Below are 23,874 nucleotides of genomic sequence, written 5' to 3' on the forward strand. Positions count from 1 at the left end.
AGTTAGATATTTGCTGTTGCATTTAAGGCACTCTGTGTGTTCAGTAAATGGCATAATGCCATTAAGTTCCCTTCACAGACGTGCAATTTTATCCTTTTACTGCAGGATCTTAATACAGTGAGTGCTTCAGGGAGGACAAGTCAGAGCTGAGAGCCCAGTAAAGAGTTCTCAAATCCTTACAGTTGAGCCTGAATTTTAATATTGTGTCATTAAGAAAATGATGCTCAATTAGGATGGCATTTACCCTCTCGTATTTTGTTTTTACAAGACCCATCTCTCAAAAGTTTCCACCCATAAAATATATTCTTTTAGTTAGAAAAGTGTTTAAAAATTAATACCTGAAAACTGGCATTTTATCATATTACTTTCATTATATGACATAACCAGCACTGTTGCTAGGCAACTAACTATGGCTTTTGGAAAACTGCATACTTTATAACAGATTACTTTAGAGGCACGTTTTCAAAACAAATAGAATAGTGTTATCTAAAAGAATCTTGTGAAATTCTTGTGAAATGGCTTTTTTAAAAAGTCAGCATCTCCAAAAGTGAGGAGGAGATGCCCTTATCATATAGGTACTATAGTTTTCACTTAACAAGACGGGAAATTGAGAGAGGGAGAAAAAGAGAGACAGAGACCTCAGATTCATTTACAAGTACCCAAACTGCTAATGAAAATGTTAAATATTTAATTTTCACTCAAGTATTTCTGTGGTGAGGCAAAAATATAATTATTTATAAAAAATGAACTATATATACATATATGTATATACATATATATATACATATATATATATATATATATATATATATAGAGAGAGAGAGAGAGAGAGAGAGAGAGACACTTGAAATACTTAAAAATAAAGTGAATAGTAGAGCCCTGGTTATGTCTACTGGTTTCCTAACAGCTCTCTCTCTTATATACAGAAATGATTATCAAGCTTGAAAGAAACCATTTTTGGTGACTAGCACTAGTCAGCAATGATTTAATTTAGTATGGAAAGGATTATTGCATTGAGTAGAAGTTCAGAATACAGAACATCTAAAGTCTTTTTAAACTATTTTCTATGACTCCATAAAATGTTATATTTTATTCTTGAACAGAATTTTTTAAAGAATAAGATGATATATGTTAGCTCTAGAGATTCTGGGTAATATAGAAATGCATAAAAGAAAAGATTATTTGTTCATATTAAAAACAAAAAAAATAAATACTGGTATTAATATTTTAGCATATCTTATTAGGCATTTTTTCCAATGTGTATTGTTTTAATTCAGATTAATTTGTTTTTACTTTTCTATGGACCAAACTGATAGTCTGTATATGTGTGTGTATATATATAGTTAGTGTTATATATATACATATATATATATAACATATATATATACATATATATATATATAACATATATATATACATATATATATATAACATATATATATACATATATATAACATATATATATACATATATACATATATATATGTATATATATATATAGTTTTATAGTTTACCTTTTCCAGCTAATGTTATACTGTGAGCATTTTTCCATATTTAACTTCTTTGAAATATATTATTAAATAAGTGAGTGACAGCCTACCATATGGCTGTAACATGATTCATTTAAGTTCTTTCTACTATAGTGGAATATTCCACCAAGATTTCATTATTATAAATAATGTTGCAATGAATGTCCTTATTCATAAATCATGATCCACAACTCTCTTGATTTCCTTAGGGTAGGAGGCTAGAAGTGAATTTACTGAGTCAAAGGGTACACATGATTTTATGACTGCAAATACACATTTTTCATTATTTCTAAGCAAAAGAAAAAAAAAAGGCTACTTTCTTTTAAAAAACTCTGCCAGCAATGAGTAAGAATGGATAATACAACTTAATTGACATTGGAAAATACTAACTTGAACATTATATCATTTGTGAAAGAAAATTCAATTGTATTTTGTGCTTTTGGTGAAATTGAATAATTGTTTATTTCCATTTTTATTTCTTCTTTTGTCTATTTGGGTTCTTTATTTTTCAGTTAAAGAATTCATTCTTTTATTTTTCTTATTAATTTCATAAATTTTTAGTCTACATCTATTGGGGTGACTAATTTCAGAGAACTAGGATCAACTTGGACTCTTTTTGGTGTAGTAAAATAGAAGTTACAGGATATTGAAAAATGGACAGTCTAAGTTTTTTATCCTATGTCAGAGACAGCTATCTATTGGAGGCTATCTAGCCAAGAATTATATTTCAGGAAATATGTTTTAAGAAATTCTGCATGCTTAGTTCTAACCGCTTCCTTAGTTCTTCTAATGGAGACATCCCCATTCTTCCATCCTGCCAGTTGCATGTTCTAGATGAAGCCCTACGGGATGGCAGAGCCAGCCATAAGATAGAAAGAATTCTGGTGTTTGTATCACCTAATGGAGTTGCCCACCAAAAAAGAGCAACCTTCTTGGGTTGTCATTTGTGTGAGAAATAAGCTTCTAGAGCTTTGAGCCTTTCAGGACTTTTTGGTTCTATTTGTTACAGCAACTCCATATATTTCAATAATGCACTGACGATTTGTTCCCGGAAAAAAACATTTATTTCCTGTCATCAACTCTTTGCAAAGGTAAACCCCAGTGTTCACTTGATCATGGGCCAAACCTAGAATTCTTTTTACCCATAACTCATAACCAATCCCTGAGATTACAACCAGAGGACAATCTCCAAAGGAGAAGATGCCCTGATCCCTTGTATTATTTCTCCTGGAGCAGAAAAGATTGACCATTGTGACCACAAATCACAAATTTCTTACTGCATTTTATTCTCCATCACGAGATCAATGGTGATGTCCATTCCAAGGTTGTTTGCTGACCTAATTTAAGGCCTTAAAAGGCCGTCTCTCCTCTCAGTAAGATTTTAAAAGGAAACAGAAAGCAATTAGACAATTTTCATAGAATTTTCGAAGACACTGTACTTGCCCACGTTTTGTTATCTTCTGTTTTTTGGGGGTTTTTGTTTTTTGGTTTTTTCCTTGAGAGTGAGAAAGAGCACAAATGGGGGAGGGGAAGGGCAGAGAGAGAGAGAGAGAGAGAATGAAAGAGAATCTTAAACAGACTTCATGCTCATTAGGGAGCCCCAGGTAGGGCTCCATCCCAGGACTCTGGGATCATGACCTGAGCCCATATCAAGAGTCTGACTCTCAACCAACTGAGCCACCTAGCTGCCCCTCTTCTGGAAACTTTTAAATGCAATAGACAATCACAGGTTTGGGTTTTTTGTTTGTTTGTTTTGTTTTTGTTTTTTCCCCTACCCTTATCAATTGCCCAAAGAAAAGGTAAGAATAAAAATTGGTTCCGGAGTAGAGTACAGATCCTTAGTTCCTTAAGGGATATTTGATGGCTATCTCCCAGAACAACTGGGAGCTGTGCTAAACTAATATACACACACACACACACACACACACACACACACACACACACTTTTACATGCCAGTTGAACAAAAATTATTGTGGCAAGCTTTCTAAATAGTTTGATTCCCAGGCCCCACACCTAAATTCTGTTTCTGAAGGTCTGAGATGAGTTTTGGAGATATATATGCTTAACAACTTGCGCAGATGAGGCTAATTGCATTTAGTCTTGGAAACACATGCTTCATTATTTTGAAAAATCAGTATCAAGTAATTAATTATAAATTACTAACTTCTATTATAAATTGAAAATTTCCACACTCTTACTGCTTCTTTTGTATTTTTATTGAAATTACTTATTTTGTTACAAATAAATAGTGTTTTTCTTCAAATTTCCTCTTTTAGAGATCTCTTTATAAAATTCTCGTTTTATTATATTAACAATCATTATTTCTATGTTACTATTTTCTTGTTTCACATCACAATTTTTTAGACTTGTACTTCCCTTCTTGAAAAATTTATTTTGATGCATGTTTCCACTAGCTGGATATATCTTCAAGTAATTTTTTCAGGAAGACTACTTAGGTGGTATAATTTTTATGCCCTTGCATGTCAGAGAGTATCTTTCTCCTGCCCTTGCAAATAAATGATGGCTTCACTGGGTATAGAATTCTTAGGCCTTAATCTTTTTTACCTTCAAAGCTGCTGATGTTGCTCTATTGATTTCTGACCCTTAGTGATCAGAAGAAAAAAATCTAACATGAACCTCATTATACCCTTTGAAAGCAACTCATCTTTTCTGCTGGTTATGCAGGGTGTCTATTTTCACTAAATTAGCCTGGTACTCTCTGACCTCTTTTGATTTGAAGCTTCAAGTCTCTCCTTAGATTAGGAAACTTTTTAAAGTGTTTATTTGATGATTATCTCTCCATCACCTTTTTCTGTTCTCTTTTATTCAAATTCCAGATAGCAGTATATTGGTTCTTCTGAATCCTTATCCAATATCTTACAAATATTATTCTCCAAATAAATAGGGTTTTTTCTATAAAATCTAATTAAAAGATAATTACCTGTTTTAAAGTTTTTTTCATAATACTTTTTACATGAATAGAGTATTTTCTTATCTTAGATTTCCCCTTTTCAAATTTCAATATACTATATATCATTGTGATTACAAATTAGATGTTTTACTTGGCTCCACCTTTTTTTTTTAAGTGAGTCCTCTCCAAAGCTCCTTAGGTTCAAAATATTTGAATCCAGTTTTTGTGCTATTCAATTTTTCTAAGTTCATATTATATATATTTTTTTTTTCAAGTCTAATCTCTATCCCTTGTTTGTTTTTGAGCTATGCACTTAACAAATGTGCTGCCTCTTTTATAATTTATAAAATTTTCCTTAATAAAAGCCAGATGGATACATGCCCTGGTTATTGTGCATGCCAAACTTAAGAAAAGAAATTCTGGAAACTATCACTCTATTTTCATTTAAAAAAAGCATGTAAGTGCCCTATTATATGCTTATATTCATTATTTTGGTAAACTTCCCAATAAATATATAACATTTAATAATAATACTTAATTAATGTCTTTGATTTTTTTAGAGTAAAAGGCCAAGGCACTTTGGGTGAAATCTGATAGAGTGAGATAAACATCTAACCACTACAGAATGCTTTAATGGTCAGTTACCTAGTACCTAATTCAAATCATTTTTAAAAATCTAGTATACTGTAATTCCTACCTCTTCAAAATAATGATTTTTTAAATATCATGAAGGATGTTTCTGGTATAAGATAATTCATTTATATTTATAACTGCATAATAATTCTTTTGCAAGTAATATTTTCCTCTAAATATCTATTATTACTTATTTCCTTTTTTAACCAAAGATCCAAATCAATTCCTGATGAAACTCCCCAGATGGAGTCAGTAGTGTGTGGAATATGACTCGCTGCCTATTATTACCAAGGACATTAATTATGCATGTCAAGAACTGTGTGTGTATTAGTCAGGACTCCCCAGAGAAACACAAACATAGGATGTGTATTTACATAGAAAGATTTATTATAATGAATTGGCTAACGTAATTCTCGAGACCAACAAATTTCAAATCTGCAGTGTGGACCAGCAGCCTGGACACCCACAGAAGCCAATGGTGCAGATAGAGCTCGAAGGCCTGAAGGTAATCTATTGAAAATTTTCCCCTTGTTTGAGGAGGTCAGTCTTTACATTCTAGTTAGGCTGTCCTTCAGCTGATTAGATGAGGCCCACCCTTATTATGGAGAGCAATCTACTTTACTCAAAGTTCGTTGATGTCAATGTTAATTGATCTCATCCAAAAACACACTCCAACTTAATACATAAAACTAACCATCACAGTGTCATCAAGGAAAATCATCATAAAGAGCCCAAACATCTTAGTCAATTTATTTAACCAATTTGAGTCTCCCTATAGTTCTTTGTAAAAGGAAAATAAGAGCACACACTAAATGGTTATAAGAATGAAATAACATAACACTTTGAAGCACAGAGTGCAAGTCAGAACTGGCAAATAACCAGAGTCAGGAATTTGTCCTGAAATACAAAAAGGAAGAGAAGATATAACAGGTGGGTCTCTGGAGGATATGGAGGAAGAATTAGGAAGGGAAATATAATATCAGCTAATGCTCCATAGGTTTCCAATATAATCTCTCACCTTATTAACTTTACATTATGAGCTAGGCATTTTTTCCCTAAATGTATTTATTTTTTTATTTTTAAGAGAGCAAGAGAGAGAAAGAGAGAGAGAGACAGCACATGCACACACAAATTGGGTAGGGGCCAAAGGAGAGGGAGGGAGAGAATCTTAAGCAGGCTCCATGTTTGGTACAGAGCCTAAGTGAGATCATGAACTGAGCCAAAGTCAAGTCCATTGCTTAACTGACTGAGCCACTCAGGTGCCCCTGGAGCTAGGCAGTTTCTAAAAGAGGCAGTTAGCATACTGGTTAAGAACAGCGGCATTTATGCAGAAGACCTGGGTTAGCATTCACACCCCAGTACTTACTGGTGCCCAGCCTTATGTAAGCCACCTAACCTTTCTAAGTCTCAATTTCCTCATCTATAAAAGTAGAAATAATAAGGGCTTACCTTTTATGGGGTCATTGTGAAGGTTTATAAGATAATGCATGTAAGCTCTTGACAAGTGCCCAATTTTAATTATTATAATAAATATTAATAGTAGACTCCCCTTGTTACATTAGCTTAAGAAATAATATAAACAATTAATAGAAATATATTGAGGATACATGTATCTATAAAAATACTAAACATTGAAAAATTCTAATAGAGTTCCTCTGATATTTTTACTTTCCAAAAACTTACTTTCCGATAGGGTTATTTTGTATCAACTCTAAAATTTGATAAAAAACAAATATGGAATGATCACTATTATCAAGTTTCAGTGCCTCATGGGAAATTTCATTTAAATTTGCACAACCTCTTGACGATTAACCTCTATTGAATTTAAAGAAAACTTTCCACCTTTGTTTCTGAGGTTTATAAATAACTAGAGAAATAGAACCTAAATAAAAAATATGATATTCTCAGGGGCAAGATTCCAAAAAGTCATAAAATCAAGTTAACCTGTATTTTGTTTCAGTTCCCATTGACAGTGAAATTTTGTATTTAACTTATTTTAAATTGCCAATATGTGGTGTTAATATACATATGTGTTTGTAGGAGAGGAAGATTAATTTTACATTAGGTTAATGAGTTATTGGATGTCAAATCTGATCACATTAAATTACCAAAGTAACAAAACAGGAACTGAAATTTCAGCATGTAAAATTGAGTCTAAATCCACAATTAAAAGGGGGAAATGATTAACAAATGTATCATAAGTAATGTTCATAAACCTTTTCAAAAAGTTTGGCTATGCAGAGAACAAACATCGTGGAAATAGACCTCTTATCTCTAGAAAACACATTTGTTAGGCTTAGAAACAAGATATAAATTATGTATACCATTGCTGCAATGAAAAAATACAATTGTTGCTTGAAAAATTCATTAAATTGTAAATAAATTATAGTTAACCCATGAGTTGATTATTTATCTCAGGAATTTGTTTTAGGGGGATTTGAATGCCTGTAAGGTGAATAGAATGAAAGTAGACAGTGTTTTGACATTTTAGCCAATTTGAAGGTGGAAATCACACACACAAAGAGGGAGCGAAAGGTGAGAGAGAGAGAGAAGGAAAGGGAGAGAAAGGGAGAGGTAAAGAGAGGGGAAGAAAACAGAGCTAGTTAAAAGTAGACCCCTAAGCCAGAAGTACACAAAAAGAATCAAGTAGAAATTGGAGTACTGATTTCCATGCATTTAACCTAACCAACCAAGCCACAAAGTGCCAAATAATCTGGTGTGGGAGCTTTAGAGAGTAAACCTAAAAATCTATCAATTTGAAAATTGACTTTAAAAGACCCGAAATTGCATCAAAAATGAAAAGAAGAGGTAGCAATTGTCTGAAATCTTGGGTGTTGATTCCAGTTCATGGCAAGCTTCACATTGTGTGAAATTGAAAGAGATTATATGTTTTGTTTTGTTTTTCTTACTTTTCTTCTTCTTTGTTATATAACAACTTTTTTAAAAACGAAAATCAATATACTGATTTCAATAACTAAAATCAGTACACTGATGATCTCCTCATAGTCTGAAAAAATAACCTTATGACACTATTAATATCCTTCTACCTCTAAAACGGAAAGAAATCCAATTGCTTAAAAGTGCCAGACTTTTTTGTGATGAAAATGCTGTAAAGAATCTTATATCTGTATCAGAGAGGCTAGACACTGTAAGGACAAGTACAAATTAAAAATAAAAGTTTAATTCTCCCTTCTGAAACTAAGGGAAAAGATCTCATCCCCTTTCCATTTCTTAAAGTATTTGCCTTACAAAACTGGTATGTAATTACTCCTCTCCTTAAAACATACATAAATCTTTCTGAAGACAACTAGATCGGCATTTGTGAGCTTTTTTCTTTTAAGCTTATTCATTTTTGAGAGAGAGAGGGAAAGAGAGGGTGCACACAAGTAGGGGAGGGACAGAAAGAGAGGAAGACACAGAATCCAAAGCAGGCTCCAGTCTCTGAGCTGTCAGCACAGAGCCCCAAGTGGCTGGAACCCACAAACCCCGTGAGATCATGACCTGAGCCTTAGTTGGAAATTTTAACCACCTAAGCCACCCAGGCACCCCCATTTTGTGAGCTTTCTGACCTAAGTCTTTCTCAAGGACCTTGGAATTATCTTTTTGAAATGTAAAAATTAAATGAGATATATACCTATGTCCCAATGTCCTTGGAGGGTAGGAATGTAACTTCTGTGGGTCCTTGCTCCAAGTTGTAAAATTACCTCCTGCCATAAAGATACAAGAGTGTATTTTTTTCTCCAGATAAAGACAATTAGTGAATAGAGATGATTATCTCACTTACCAGGTAAACTTCAGATGCATTATGTGTGACAAATGGTGATGTAAAATTCTCTTATGTGAGAACCAGTTACTGTTTATCTTGAAAACATGTATGTAATGGACTCTATCTGCTTGACACTGTAAAGAATGAGATTTCTTTTTGTCTTTGCAATCATTTAGTGGATTACCTCTGATGTGCATTACATTTTGGTTGAATGCTTTTCAATAATAAAATGGTTTTCGTTCTCTACTATGTGCAAAAGTTTTCTGAGTTGGGAGAATATTTTTGTTTTTAATTACACTTCTTAAACAAGAAGTGTAACAAGATCAATAGATCAGGGGTGCCTGGGTGGCTCAGTCGGTTGAGCTCTGAGTCCGACTTTGGCTCTGGTCATGATCTCACGGTTTGTGAGTTTGAGCCCCAAGTCGGGCTCTATGCTGACAGCTCAGAGCCTGGAGCCTGCTTCAGATTCTGTGTCTTCCTCTCTCTGACCCTCCCATGCTCACACTCTGTCTCTGTCTGTCTTAAAAGTAAATAAAACATTTTAAAAAAAAAAGATCATCTCATGATTTTTATTAGAGGATGAGGCAAGTGTCTAACTGGCCTACATAGATATTTTTGAGAAAAATGAATAATGTTTTAGTAATATACACTTTCAGACCTCTGTTTTAAAAATTTTTATTGTTTATTTATTTTTGAGAGAAAGAGAGAGAGAGACAGAGGGTGAGTGGGGGAAGGGCATAGAGAGAGAGACAGAATCTGAAGCAGGCTCCAAGCTCTGAGCTGTCAGCATGGAGCCTGACACAGGCTCAAACCCATTGACCACAAGATCGTGACCTGAGCTGAAGTGAGACACTTAACTAACTGAGCCACCCAGGTGCCCCACACACTTGCGGATTTCTTAAGATACTTTCACTGACATGAATATCTAATTAACCCAGAACAGAGAATTGTCTATTTTCTATTGTCTATTTTCTTCATCAAGATAAAATATCTACCATTTCTTTTGTTATTTCATTGAAATATTTTTTTCAATTATTTATTTTAAATATTGCCTTTTTCAGGACACCTAAGTGGCTCCATTGGTTAAATGTCTGACTCTTGATTTCAACTCAGATCATGATCTCACAGTTTGTGAGTTCAAGCCCTGTGTCCAGCTCCGCACTGACAGGACCAAGCTTGCTTGGGACTCTCTCTCTTCCTCTCTTTCTGGCCCTCCCTTGCTAGTGTTCTCTCTCTATCTCAAAGTAAACATTAAAAAAAAAGAGAGAGAGAGATAACAATCAATCTCATTTATTCTTAAGGAAAATTGAATTCCTGACATTTTATATTCTTTAAAAAACACTTATTTCTATAAAATATAAGCATAAGTTGTTGACCAGCTTCATGATGGAATCCATGATTGTTAACAATAAATATCACCATAACCGTCTAGTCACAAATCAGCAATTTGTTATTAAACTGGAGTAGGGTGCTGATTCCTGGGGAGGAATCATCAGACCAGAGTAAGGTAAGATACCAGAAAACAAGGCTCTTAAAACAGGGCAGAGATAAGAAGCAAAAGATAAAACTTAAAAAAAAAACAATAGTTATCTTCCCATAGTACTGAATTTTGAAACTTGGAAAATAATATTACTCCCTTATTAATTTTCATTGGCTAAAGTCTGGAATTGGGACTGTTACTCAGTATGTGACTGTAGAGATCCATGAACTTTAGAGTAAAGAACAGAAGCAAAGTAGAAAGAAGAATTATATTAACGTTCCATTAGAAAATACTGTCTTTGGGACATTATTTCTGTGGGGAAATATCCACTTAATTTTATATTTAAACTTGTGTCATTTAGAAGCTGACATTCAGATTTTCTTGATAAAGGTGAATTGTGCTTCATTTTGACAGTTGTAGCATTAGTTTTTCAACAAATGTTTTTCAACTATTGATCAGGTCTCAGTGCAAGTGAAGGCTGGTTTCCTCTCTCTCTCTCTCTCTCTCTCTCTCTTTCTATATATATATATATGTGTGTGTGTGTGTGTGTGTGTGTGTGTGTATACACACATATATATGTATATACTTTTATAGACATTATACTTTCTATTTTGTATTTTCAGTTGTTTGTAGCAATTTATTTTGAAATCTTTGAAGACCTAACAGATTTTTTCCTTTTAAAGTTTTTCTACTTCTTGTCACATCAGACATGCTAGAAAATTTTAATAAAAGATGAGTATTTTATTTTCAGTCTTCTGTTTCACTGTAAATAGATAATGCATACTTTAGAGCAATGTATCAACTAGCACAGTTTTTTTGGGTGTCCTGAAAAAAAATCAAGATTGAGGATTTCACTGTGGGGCAAAGAAAAACAAGTAGTCCAACATCAGGAAATCATGGTTCCCCACCTGATGTATGATATTGGGCAAGATCTTTAACTATTTTACATTTATTCCCTCTTTGATAGAAAAAAAAAAAAAAAAAAAACATACCAATCCTGGTTGGCCTAATCACAGAGTTGTGATAAAATGCATAATGAGATAATATTAGCGAAGGTATTTGTTTAAAAACTAACACAAAGTTATTGCTGTTATAAAAAATCCACTCACCCTAATACTGAGTAATCCAAGAGAAGCTTCCTGAAGAGAAGACTAGCTTTTAACAACATATATAATTAGAATTATACTTCTTGTTGACTCTAAAGGACGCTTGGTCATGTTCCAATGTATCACTAAGGCCTCAGTACTGAAGCTCTGGTCAATTCAACCCAAATTTATTACTTGTCTTTGCCTCTTTTCTACATATCTGTGTTTCCCTTGAAGTCTTTCTCACCTATGGAAAAAAAAATACCAACAATAGCAAATTCCTCCTTTTGTACTCATGGAAGATATCAATAGCTGACCCTAGAATTCATTCCCTCTGAGTTCAGTGTCAGACTTCAAATCGAAACACAATGCTCAGCTACTACCAAAACATAGGAATTTACACACAAAATAAGGATGATTTGCCACTTAATGCTTCACTTATTTCTGTTCTCCCAGTCATGATGCATGCATCTGAGAGTAGCTAGCTTTTTGGAGGCAGTGCCCTTGTTCCAGAGGTCACTCTCTTAATGAAAATGGAGATTTCAACTGGTTGCATAGATTGTTTATAGCTAGTTGTAGAGAATAAGGAGCAAAGTAAGATTAGGAACAGTTAGCACCTGCACAACGCAGAGACTCTTCTTATTCTGTTCATCTGTAGAGGGACCTTACAGGCTTAACTTTTCAGTAAAAGAGAGCCACAGAGATTGACAATAAAAGTTAGGTTTACAGGTTCTGATGATATCATTTACTTTGAGAAAAGATGGGAAAGGGAGTAGGGAGGGATGCCCTGGGTACATAGACTGATAAATGGCAAGGGAACCCATTTTATAGAAGTGAGATTTAAAGCTCCAAGTCAATGAATGAGTAAAGAAGGAAGATTACATAATGGCATGAGCATACTTGCAAACATTATGTTCATCTCTTAGGGAGAACTTTTCTCCCTTGTTAGATTTTATGAGCACCTTATGTAGAAATATCTGAAAGAGTCCCATAGCCCAGAAGAGATCAGGTAAGGGAAGGGGGTGTTGCCATTGTCCAGGGCTGCACTACAACCCACTCCAAAATGCAGTGACTGAAATGAGAACCATTTTATTACATTTCATTGTTTTATAAATCAGGAGTTGGTGAGGCTTGTCTGGGTGATTCTACAGTTCCATTTGGCATCCACTGGGTCACTAAATTACCTGGGTGAGTCTGCAAAGTCAGTGCTTCTGGGATGGCTGGAAAGCTGGACTCATCAGGTCTCTTTCCTTTTCTCTGTTATCTCAAGGCTTCTGCCCATGGTCTTTCCAGCAAGGTGGTTGGGCAACGAACAGGACGGCTTCCAGTTTTTTAAGGCTTGGGCCCAGAAAATGACCCAACATTATTTCCATTATTTCCTAAAGGTCAAGCAATCACAGAGTGCACCCCAATTGCAAAGAAAGGAAAATAGACTTCATCACTCAGTAGGAGAAATCTGAAAGAATTTGTGGCCATGTTCAGCTGTCTTGTAGGGTGGATCCTTGATAGCAGCTCATCTTTTCTCATCATTGGAAAATCACAGGCTGCAGAAAAATTACTGTTTTGTTATTGCTTTGATTCTTTTGAAGCCATCAGTAGGAAGAATTCCTAGTTTAAAATCAGCTTTTAAATGGACAATTTGAGCTATCTCTTTCCCTGTTTCAGTCAATCTCTATTTCCTTCCATATTATTGTCCCATAATCTCCCAAACCAGAGTTGTCTGTTTTACAAACACCAGTGATCCAGGCTGCTGTTTTTGATAAAGGTCCTTTTTATATAAGAAGTGATTTATGAAAGACTTCCCTGGATGAAGGGCAGTAAGATATAGTTTCTAATTTTAGCGATATTATAAGTTAGAATCAACCTTTTAACCTCTTTGATTTTTGTTTGGATAATAAGTTCTCTCCTATCTAAAACTTAGAATTGTGGCTAATTAACAAGGTAATGTATATTAAAGTCTTTTGACTTTTATGTATGAAGAAGTATTATGATTAGACTCATTAAAATTCCAATTTCAAACATTGTAAATTAACATATGCAACTTCAAAAGATATGTTAAAATGTCCAAGTGGGAAAATACATGGGAAAAAAATGTTAACTATGATGTACTCTTGATGATTTTGTCTTATTGTTTCCAGTTCAGAAATATTTTTTATTCATGAAGCTCCTTTAGACTGTCTCATCCTTCTGGTTTCCCAGAATCTCACCTTTTCCAAGGTTATGCCAAGAGACTTTATACACACACACCCACACACACACATACACACACCTCATTTTTAGTTTAATAATTAAATCTTAATTATTTTCTCACATTGGAGATCACAATTAGTGATCTTTCATAGTTCTCTTTATGTACATGAAAGAATTTTATTTAACAAGAATATTTTCTTTAATTAAATGTGACTGCAATGGAAATGTCAGAAACTGATAGTCTAAGGCATAATACCACTTTCAATTCATGATAGACACATCCAGCAAAAGATTATTATTTGGGAAGTATTCTAAAGTGTTCCTTAAATATTAGAGAAGTATTTTTATATAATATAATTATTTTTCTTTTTAGACAGAATAGGATTTCTTTATGTTCTAAACCAAGAATACCAACCTCTTTATAGCCAAAATTTCTCAACTTAGTGCTTCAGATCTCTAAGAGATTATAAATATCTCTAATGCAATGTCTCACTTATACCTAAATCCAAGGGTAGAGAAATGTTATCATTATTGTTTAATTGGACATACAGTAGTTGGTTGGATACGTGGCAATGGAATATGTCTAGAACACTCTTCCTCTGATATTAGCATGGCTGATCCCCTCACCCATTTTAAGTTTGATGCAATTGTCAATAAGACTGCCTTGACCACTCTTCAAAATTGCAATTCACCATACACATGAACATATTCCTGGTCCCTCTTATTCTTCTCTGCTTTTTCTCTTTTTTCATTACCTAGCAATTTATAGTTCTCTATGTATTTTACTTGTTCATTAGAGTTTATTGTGTTTATTTAGAGTTTATTGCCTTCCCTTCCTACTATGAAGGGCCATGACTACAAAAGTCTTATTTCGTTCACAGATATACCTTCAGGCACCTATAATACTGCCTGGCACAGAATAGATACTCAATAAATATTGAATTATTGAAGAAATACTAACTTCTCAACACCCATCAATAGATTATGTTTTATAAATACGTATATATTCAAATTACTTGGAAGATTATCATAAAGCCTGATATAAATCTGTCAAATAAACATTTGTTAAACGAAACACAGGATGCCAGGTGGTGAGCCACAAGTCAACAATAGGCCACAAAAGAAATTGAAATAGGGAAGTTTATTACTCACCAGTCTTACAGGAAGCACATGTACACTCTCAGGGGCCACACAGTGAGAATAAGGCAAAATGCAGAGAGAGAAAGGCAGGACCTGGGGCTTTTATTAGTCTATGAGCAGAAAGCCTTGGAGTGGTGTTGGTAAGCCCCATGGAGATCTTATCTTAGGGGCACTAAGACATACAGATTCGAGGAGGCAAGGGAAACTGTTGATCACAAGGGCTGTTAGAAAATCAAACCAGGAACTCATATATGCCTGTGAACTCATATATGCCTTACCTTTGAGAAAGAGAGAGAGAGAGAGAGAGAGAGAGAATGAGTGGGGGAAGGGCAGAGAGAGAAAGAGAATCCCAAGCAGGCTCCATGCTGCTGGTGCAGAGTGTCATGCTGGGCTCAACCTCATGAACTGTGAGATCATGACCTGAGTTGAAATCAAGAGTCCGAACCTTAATAGACTAAGACACCCAGGCACCCCTGTTTTGCTTTTTAATGATTATTTCTAAGACTCCTTGGAAAAATTGCTCATTCTATGTTTGGCAAGGAAAATGTACAAGATGAGCTTAGGATATCTTTTACCAGAAAGGAAAGAATCAATAAAATACAAATTGGCTTATATCTAAATGATAAACAATTCAATTTTCTGGGTCTCTCATGATTCTGGGATGGAATAATTTGAGGATTCAACAAGAATACTGAATTTGACTTCCAGTTTGGTCTCTGACACACAAGGAACTTGGAAGTCATCACTTCCATTCTTATAACAAGAAAAAATTGTACAAAGTGAAAATCAATGACTTTCTTGGACCTATCAGAGAACTGAGGTTTCAGAGCAAGCTTCAACCCTGAAATCTATAGAAACAGATTAATCCAGACAGTCACAGCCAAGATCTTCTTACCCATACAAAAACCTCAGGAGTGTGAACTGGTAGGAAGACTTAAATGGTAGTTTTGACAAATTGCTGGAAACTGAGTGTGGACTAGTATGAGCATGAGAAGTTCTTGCATGCCACAGTCTTAGGAAGGACATTAAATGGACATGACCTTTGGGAAATCCCCCAGGTTCTTAGGGTGAAGACCTAAGTAAAGTCCCCTCCTGGTTCTGGATGGAGAGGGGAAGAGTAAACATTATGAAATATGCCCCAAGCCTTCTCCATAATAAAGACCTACTTTCTATGGGAAAAGACTTTACCAGAACTTCATCCCACCTGGGAAGGGCATTCCTCCCACTTCACTCCCTTCTAGCCTTCCTGTCTATGTAAACAGGAAAAAAAAACAATAAACAGGGGTCAAGCATCCAAGAAAATTGATTGGGAATAAGAGTGAGCTAAGGAAGAGAATAAAGGAACAGAAGGGAAAACAAGAAGGAAACAAGGGAAAACAGAAGGAAAAATAAGTTACCGGAGAAACACTTATAAAGATCACAGCACAAAGACACGTGTTCAGGGAAAGACATGTGTCTAAATAAGATTACAGAATTCTTCCTCTTCCTATCATCCTACCAGCACACAAACAGCACTCCGGTGAAATAGTAGTGGATTACATCTGGAAGAGCTGAGCAACACAAACTCCCTCTCAGGAGGAGTAAATAGGGAAGTTCAAGGTTATGAGGAACTGCATATACCATGATACTAGAGGAAATTGAAACCTCGGATACCTTAGCCACAGAAAATATTAAACATAACCCAGTTGCTAACCAGGTTAACATTAATCCTCACACTAAAGACCTATCAGTTCCTATCACCTGATACAACATGTCCAGCTTTCAACAAAAATTATAAGGCACAATAAAGGACAAATAAATATATAATATGAATAGACAAAGTAAGCATCAGAACCAATATGCCACAGATGTTGGATTTATCAGACAGGGAATTTAATATAACTATGATGCACATGTTATGGATTAATGGTAAAAGTAGACAACACGCAAGAATACACAAGTAATCTAAATATAGAGACAATAAATCTAAAAATGAATCATAAGGAAATACTATAAATTAAAATTCTTTGAGATCCTGGGTGTCTCAGTTGGTTAAGCATCTGACTCCTGATTTCAGCTCAGGTCATGATCTCACAGGTCATGAGTTCAAGCCCTGCTTTGGGCTCTCTGGTGACAGTGTAGAGCCTGCTTGGGATTCTCTCTCTCTCCTTCTCTCTCTGCCCCTACCCTGCTCATGCTCTCTCAAAATAAATAAACTTATTATTTTTTTAATTCTTGCAACAAAAATTAAGAATTTTTTTTAACTTTTTAAATATTTATTTATTTCTGAAAGAGAGACAGATAGAGCACGAGCAGGAGAGGGGAAGAGAGAGGAGACACAGAATCAGAAGCAGACTCCAGGCTCCAAGCTGTTAGCACAGAGTCCAAAGTGGGGTTCCAACCCATGAACCATGAGATCATTACCTGAGCTGAAGTTGGACACTTAACTGACTGAGCCACTCAGTGCCCCAAGAATGCTTTTGATAGGCTCATCAGTACCCTGGACATGGCCAAGGAAAAATTTAGTGAGCTTGAAGATATGTCACTAGAAACCCCCCAAACAGAGATGCAAAAAAAAAAAAAAGAGGAAAATTCATAAAAAAATCGCAGATCATCCAAGAATTATGGGGAATTTTATAAGGTAGCAAATACTCATAATTGGAATCTCAGAGGAGGATAAATAAAGAAAAGAATATTAAAATACATTTCAAGTGTAACAGTCAAGAACTTTCCAAAAATTAATGACATACATCAAATCCCAGATCCAGGAAGGTCAGAAAACAGCAAGCAGAATAAGTATCAACAAAACTACACCCAAGAATGTCGTATTTAGTCTGCAAACAAAAAGAGAAAATTATCTGCAAAATTACCTGCAAAAGTGAAGGAGAAATAAAGGGTTTTTTCAGGCAAAAACTAAGAGAATTCATTGCCAGCAGAACTGCCCTGCAGAAAATGTTGAAATAGTACTGAATTTTTTTAATGAAATGCATCAAACATATTATTCATGAATTCAAAATACCACTCTCCCCTAAACACACATAACTACACAACAGGTGGGTCTCCAATGAAAGTTACCAGAACATGAACTCATTATTTTGAAAACTCAATAATAAAGAGAACAAATCAATCATTTATACTTTTTTCTGTGCAAATTGTATTTAAAGATAAAGAAAACAGTTGTGTAAAAATTCTCTTTTGAAAAAGCATTCTACCTAATAAATACAAAACGTATGATAGAATTATAAAATTACCATCTTATACCACCTAATGAAATAATAGAGCTCGACAATGGTCTACTACAAACACTGAATAAAATTTGATGAGAAATTTTATGAAAGAAGGATCACACTGGTATTATCTCAACCCACTAATCAACAGAAGCATCACTAAACGTGAGACAGCCACAGATCATGTGGCTTCTGATTTGATGTTCTATGAAACATTCTTGACCTCCTCACAAAATGAATCTAAATCTAATTAAACCTCCCGATCTAACTACCAGTATGCAGATTATGTGGGTGATAGTAGGGTAAGATAAATGACATCATTGGAAGCAACAATCCAAATTTAGGACAAGATATAAGGACCAACAACTTGATTTCTCCAATGAATCAGTGACATAAAAAAAAAAAAAATTAAAAAGCTCAAAATATCTGGACTTCATTTGGATCCTGAAATTAGTAAATGAACTCTAATAAAAGGTCATCATTGAGATAATTAGGCTCATATAAGTGAGGATGGTTATTAAAGAATTTTAAAGATTGGTTTTAACTTTGGATAATAATGAAATATCTGTGTGTGTCTGTGTGTGTGTGTGTGCGTGTGTGTGTGTGTATGTGTGTGTGTGTGTGTTTTAAAGCTCTTAGTTAGATGCACATGCTGATGAACTTACAGGAGAAATGACATGATATGTGTGATTTTTTTGTAAAACATTTGAGCTTGGGGCACCTGGGTGGCTCAGTCAGTTAAGTGTACAACTTCAGCTCAGGATGAGATTTCCTGGTTCATGAGTTCAAGCCCCACATCAGGCTCTGCCCTGGTAGTGCAAAGCCTGCCTAGGATTCTCTCTCTCTCCCTCCCCTGCCCTCCCCCACTCCCTCACATGTTCTCTCTTTCTCTCTTAAAATAAATAATAAAATAAAAAGAATACTTGAGGTTAAGAAAATTAAAAACTGGGAGGAGTGGTCAATGAAACATGACTATCAAAATGCTGATAATAGTTGAAGCTGGAAGATGGGTATATAGAAAGATTTAACTTACCTTTCTATTAATAGATATGTTGAAAATTTTCCAAAATAAAATTTTTTTTTAAAGATTCTTCTCAGTAGAAGAAACTAGAGGTAAGAGCTTACAGGTATATAACAAACATATGTAGGCAAAAGGCTCTCTTATAGCACTGAGAAGACTTACAACAAAGTGAGCAAATTCCACACTTCTATAATCCAATAAAAGGAAATCAAACTTACTTTATAGCAGCATTATCAACAAAATTCAAATTACGGAAAGAGCCCAAATTTCCATATTCTGATAAATGGATAAAGAAAATGTGGTGTGTGTGTATACACACACACACACACACACACACACACACACACTGGAATATTATTCAGCCATCAAAAATAACGGAATCTTGCCATTTACAACAACATAGATGGAGCTATAATGTATTATGCCAAGTGAAATAAGTCAGAGAAACATAAAACAATTTTTTTCATTTGAGTATGGTTGCCACACAATGTTACATTAGTTTCAGGTGTGCAACATAGTGATTCAACGTCTCTATAGGTTATGCTGTGCTCACAAGTGTAACTACCATCTGTCACCACACAACATTATCACAATATCATTGACTATATTCTTCATGCTGTGCCTTTTATCTCCATGATTTATTCATTCCATAACTGGAGACCTTTATCTCCCACTCTCCTTCACCCATTTTGTGCAGCCCCCAACTCCCTTCCCTTTGGCAACCATCAGTTTGTTCTCTGTATTTAGAGTAAAAATACTTATAAAATTTAAGGGGTCTGAACAGCCAAAACTTCTCACCCATCAAGACAGTTTTGTTCAAAATTATATGTGAAACCAAAAGAAAAATTATTCACACTCCATTAGTGCCTTTCTTGAAGAAAAAATCTAACTTAATGAGAAATTACTAACTGAAGGTTAGGAAACCTTCTCTGACCTTCACTCAAAGTGTTAAGGACTACCTAGAGAATAACTGAGGACAAATATCTTAGGGGCCTCTAACATCAAAGGGAAGGCAAGAGAAGGTCTATAACAGTTGATTCAGAGGTAACTAGAATCATAAGCTGTAAAAGAAATTTCTTTTTTATTTAAAATTTTATTAAGATAACATTTTACTTTCTATAATATTTGTCATGAGAAACTCATTTTAGTGAATCAGAGTAAAAGGAATAAAAAAAATTTTTTTTTTGAAAGCCACTATGGACTCTTCTCCCCAGAAAGTGAAGAATCCCAAGACACATCCAGTCACTGGGATTCCAGTCCATCCAAAGTGCTCCGAGAATGCAGCTGGAAATTCCTGTGATGATTTCCAGAGCACGTGAAGAAGGTATAATCCAGAGGAAAGAGAAATGAGGAAAGTTTTGTAACTCCTCCTCTAAAACTCCTCCTCTAAACCTAGAACTGCGTAATGTTCAAGAAATTGCCTTTTTATGTGAATAAGGCAGAGACTCCAATACATTTAAAATCTAAGATTATAAAGTAAAGGGCTAGATGTAGTTGTAGACATAGATATATAGATAGATCAATAGATTGATAGATATAGCTAATTCCTTGGGCAAAAGAAAAAAATTGTTTTCCAAAATAAATAACATAATTACTGAATAATTTAATATCTTAGTTGCTTTTTCCTATGATGTTGATTGTTAGGTGAAACAGGGTCCAATACAGACATTCCTTTTAGATTATTGTGAAAAGTCTCAACATGTTTATTGGTTTAAGAGTGGCTGGAATAATCAATGTATTTCTCAGTGCCTACTTGTGTAGCTTAAAATCCTCATTCAACAAAAGTATAAACAACTGTTCCAATAAAATTTAAGTAACATTTTAATTGGGCCCATAAAGGAGAGGCAAAAAAATAGAAAGGAATTATTAATATTTCCTGTGGTGTATCTCATACATTCACCCTGGTCCTCCCTTATTTGAGCAGATAATCATAAAGTTTTCATCTTGATGAAATCTTCTTATAATTCTTAGGGTCAGGAGGAAAATGGAATCACAGAACAGAAAATTTCATCTCCAGGATGAAAAACAGAACAGAAAGATTTTTTTCTTATGCCCATAATACTTTTATTCCAGGCTATAAACATGTTATTTAATAATTCATATTTTGCTTCATTCCACAAACCATTTGAGACTATGCATTAGATAGCTCCTCTTTGAAAAACTGCCACGAAAAAAATAAAAACTCCATTTTGAAAAGCAAAGAACTAAAACACAGATGGAACTTTCACAAGGTCAAAAACAAAATCAGAGATGAGTGAAGTAATAGAGATTTTCAGTATGTTTGTTCCTTGTTTCTAATTCTGAATTTTTCATTGGAATGGCCAAAAGTGATTCATTGTTTCTTTCATCCTCTTTGAAAATATTTTGTGAGCTAGAATTTGAGCCCTAAGTGATTTCTTATAAAGATTGAGTGTTTCATATTTTGAAGTGCCTGAAGCAATTAAATATATATTAATTGAATAAGTTATAAATCATGTTCTTCAAATGTCGTTTTTTAGATTGAAAAAACTGAATGATAGTTTGAAGATCTTATTAATTGAAAACTAAATTTCCAGCCGAAAATAAAAGGATAATTTATAGTATAAGTACTCAAAAAGTACTTTAAACACTATATTTTTCTAATATAGATAAGTATATACACAAATTTACTTTCATTTATTCCCCCCTTCATTTATTCTTTCTTTTAAATTTTCTTCTATCAGACATCTATCTTAGTCAACATATATTTTAAATGTATTGAACAGTATTGGACAGAAATACGCAGTAACAAAACAAAACAAACAAACAAACAAACAAAAAACAGCAGTATAGGCAAACTCAACACAATCAGATCCAAATCATCTCCTGACCAGAGTCCCTTTTGCTGTCCCCACCAGGCACACAAATCCAAATTCCTTGTTACCAAGCCCCTCAAATTCTCACAGGGCAGCCTGACCTTCAGTTCATGTCTCCTGCTCTCCTTTTCATTTTCCTCATTTTTAGCTTGTTTCTCCCTTGTTTCTTAGTAGCTCAGCACCCCATTTTGAATAGTTTCGTTACATTTTAACCAACACTTCATGTTTGTTACACCTTATATACCATGTTAATGAACTTTATAATTTGAAGTATGTATTTCTTGTTTCCTAGGCGAACACTGTTTATGTAGCCCCTTAATGATACCCTCTGAAGAAAAGTTTAGATGTAATTCTTCCTCACATGAATGTCATAACTACTCCATCAGTCTATAGACCACAGATCTGTAGTTTGGATATGATAGCCTATACAGGTATCTATTTGCAAATTTGAAGGCTGACCCAAAAGGTAGGTTCATTTTAAATAATCATCTGAAGAAGTTGCCTTTCATGCTGGAAAATTAAATGGGGGGGGGGGGGGGCAAGCTGTAGGTAACTGTTGAAAGGTTTGGCATTTTCTACAGATTAGTCTCTCTTTTCTATCCTTTCCTAGTATATAGCTGGGATGGTGCTCCTCTCTGCTACTGGTTAAAGATGACAGTGGATAAGAGCAGAAAGGTAAGAGACACAGAAATCACCTGACGCTTTGTTGGCGTTCCATGGCGAAAAAGATGGAGCCAGTTAGTTTGAGAGTGCAAACCTCTTTTTTGTAGATTAATTGCTTATGTTTCTAATTATCCCAGTATTTAATGTCTTCATATTATCCTGTGATATTTAGTTAAAGTTGTTTAGAAGTGCTAGCCTCTTTTGCTTTCCTGAAAGAAAGAAAGAAAGAAAGAAAGAAAGAAAGAAAGAAAGAAAGAAAGAAAGAAAGAAAGAAAATCATGCTTTTTAAGGTAAAACGATTCTAGAAAACTCCAAAAACAGGCTGATGCCCCCTGGTCAGCTATCTGGACCTATCCAGCATCCCTGCAAGTAGTTGCCTATGAGACTCTAGATTTCACATCACAAAAGGAAGCGGCATCTTCTTACATCTCCCTATAACATTTCCCATAATTTGTCTGGAGTTTTTCCTCATTTCTTAAGGGTTTCACCCCCTGCCCCCTTAATCATCAACTTTACTGGAAAGAATTTGGGAATGTGGTTTAAACACAATTACTTTATTTTTTAACCATAGAACTTCAAAATTTCTCTGTATCCCCCTTTGCCCCAGACATTGAGGCAGAGTTTTCCACTCCTACTTCTTTCAGCTATCTTCTGCCACAACTGCTGTATTCGTGATGTCATGCTGCTATCAAGGTTTAAATCAACAGTTCCTATCTCATTGCAATAGGCATTCTACACATGCAGGTCCTGGGCAATGTGTAGGTTAGGAGGCAAGGCCTCACCCTCTTTAGCCCATTGGTAATTATAAGGTTCTACTTCTCATAGACTAGGTATGAGAAAGCTACATGTGATAGTCACATGAGATTAAATAGGCACAAAGGGGGCTTCCATCACATGTCACTAGAACTTGGAAATAAGCTAAAATTATTAAATTGGTAGCAGCTAGCATGTAACACATGGGAACCACTGTCTACAAATACCATTTTTAAAACAACAACAGCAACAACAACAAAAACAAAAACGAAACACACAAAAACAGAATGTCTCTAAGACCCAATATAGGAAGACAGGATCTGGAAATCTAGTCAAGACCTCCTGACTCCTAGTCAAACTCTATCCTGTATCCAAGAAATAAATTATTAGGATTAAAAGGATGGTCTGTCCAAAGTCCAAAGAAAAGGAGCCATAAAAAGACCATTGTCAGTGTGTTTCCAGTCTGCTCACATGAAAGGTACTCTCCTAACCATCTTCATGTGGTTGGTAAGAATATCCCAGGTGGAGCTGGATGTGTCATCAATCTCCAATCTTCTCCCTTGCTCTAGTCCAGGCTCACTTACCCATTTCCGGAGTATAACCCGATTTCTGGTGTAGACTTTCCAATAGATGGATTTGGATTATACCCTGAAAAGCTAGTG

The sequence above is a fragment of the Panthera onca genome, chromosome B1 (genome assembly GCF_046562875.1).
Source record: "Panthera onca isolate mPanOnc1 chromosome B1, mPanOnc1 haplotype 2, whole genome shotgun sequence".
Lineage (NCBI taxonomy): Eukaryota > Metazoa > Chordata > Mammalia > Carnivora > Felidae > Panthera > Panthera onca.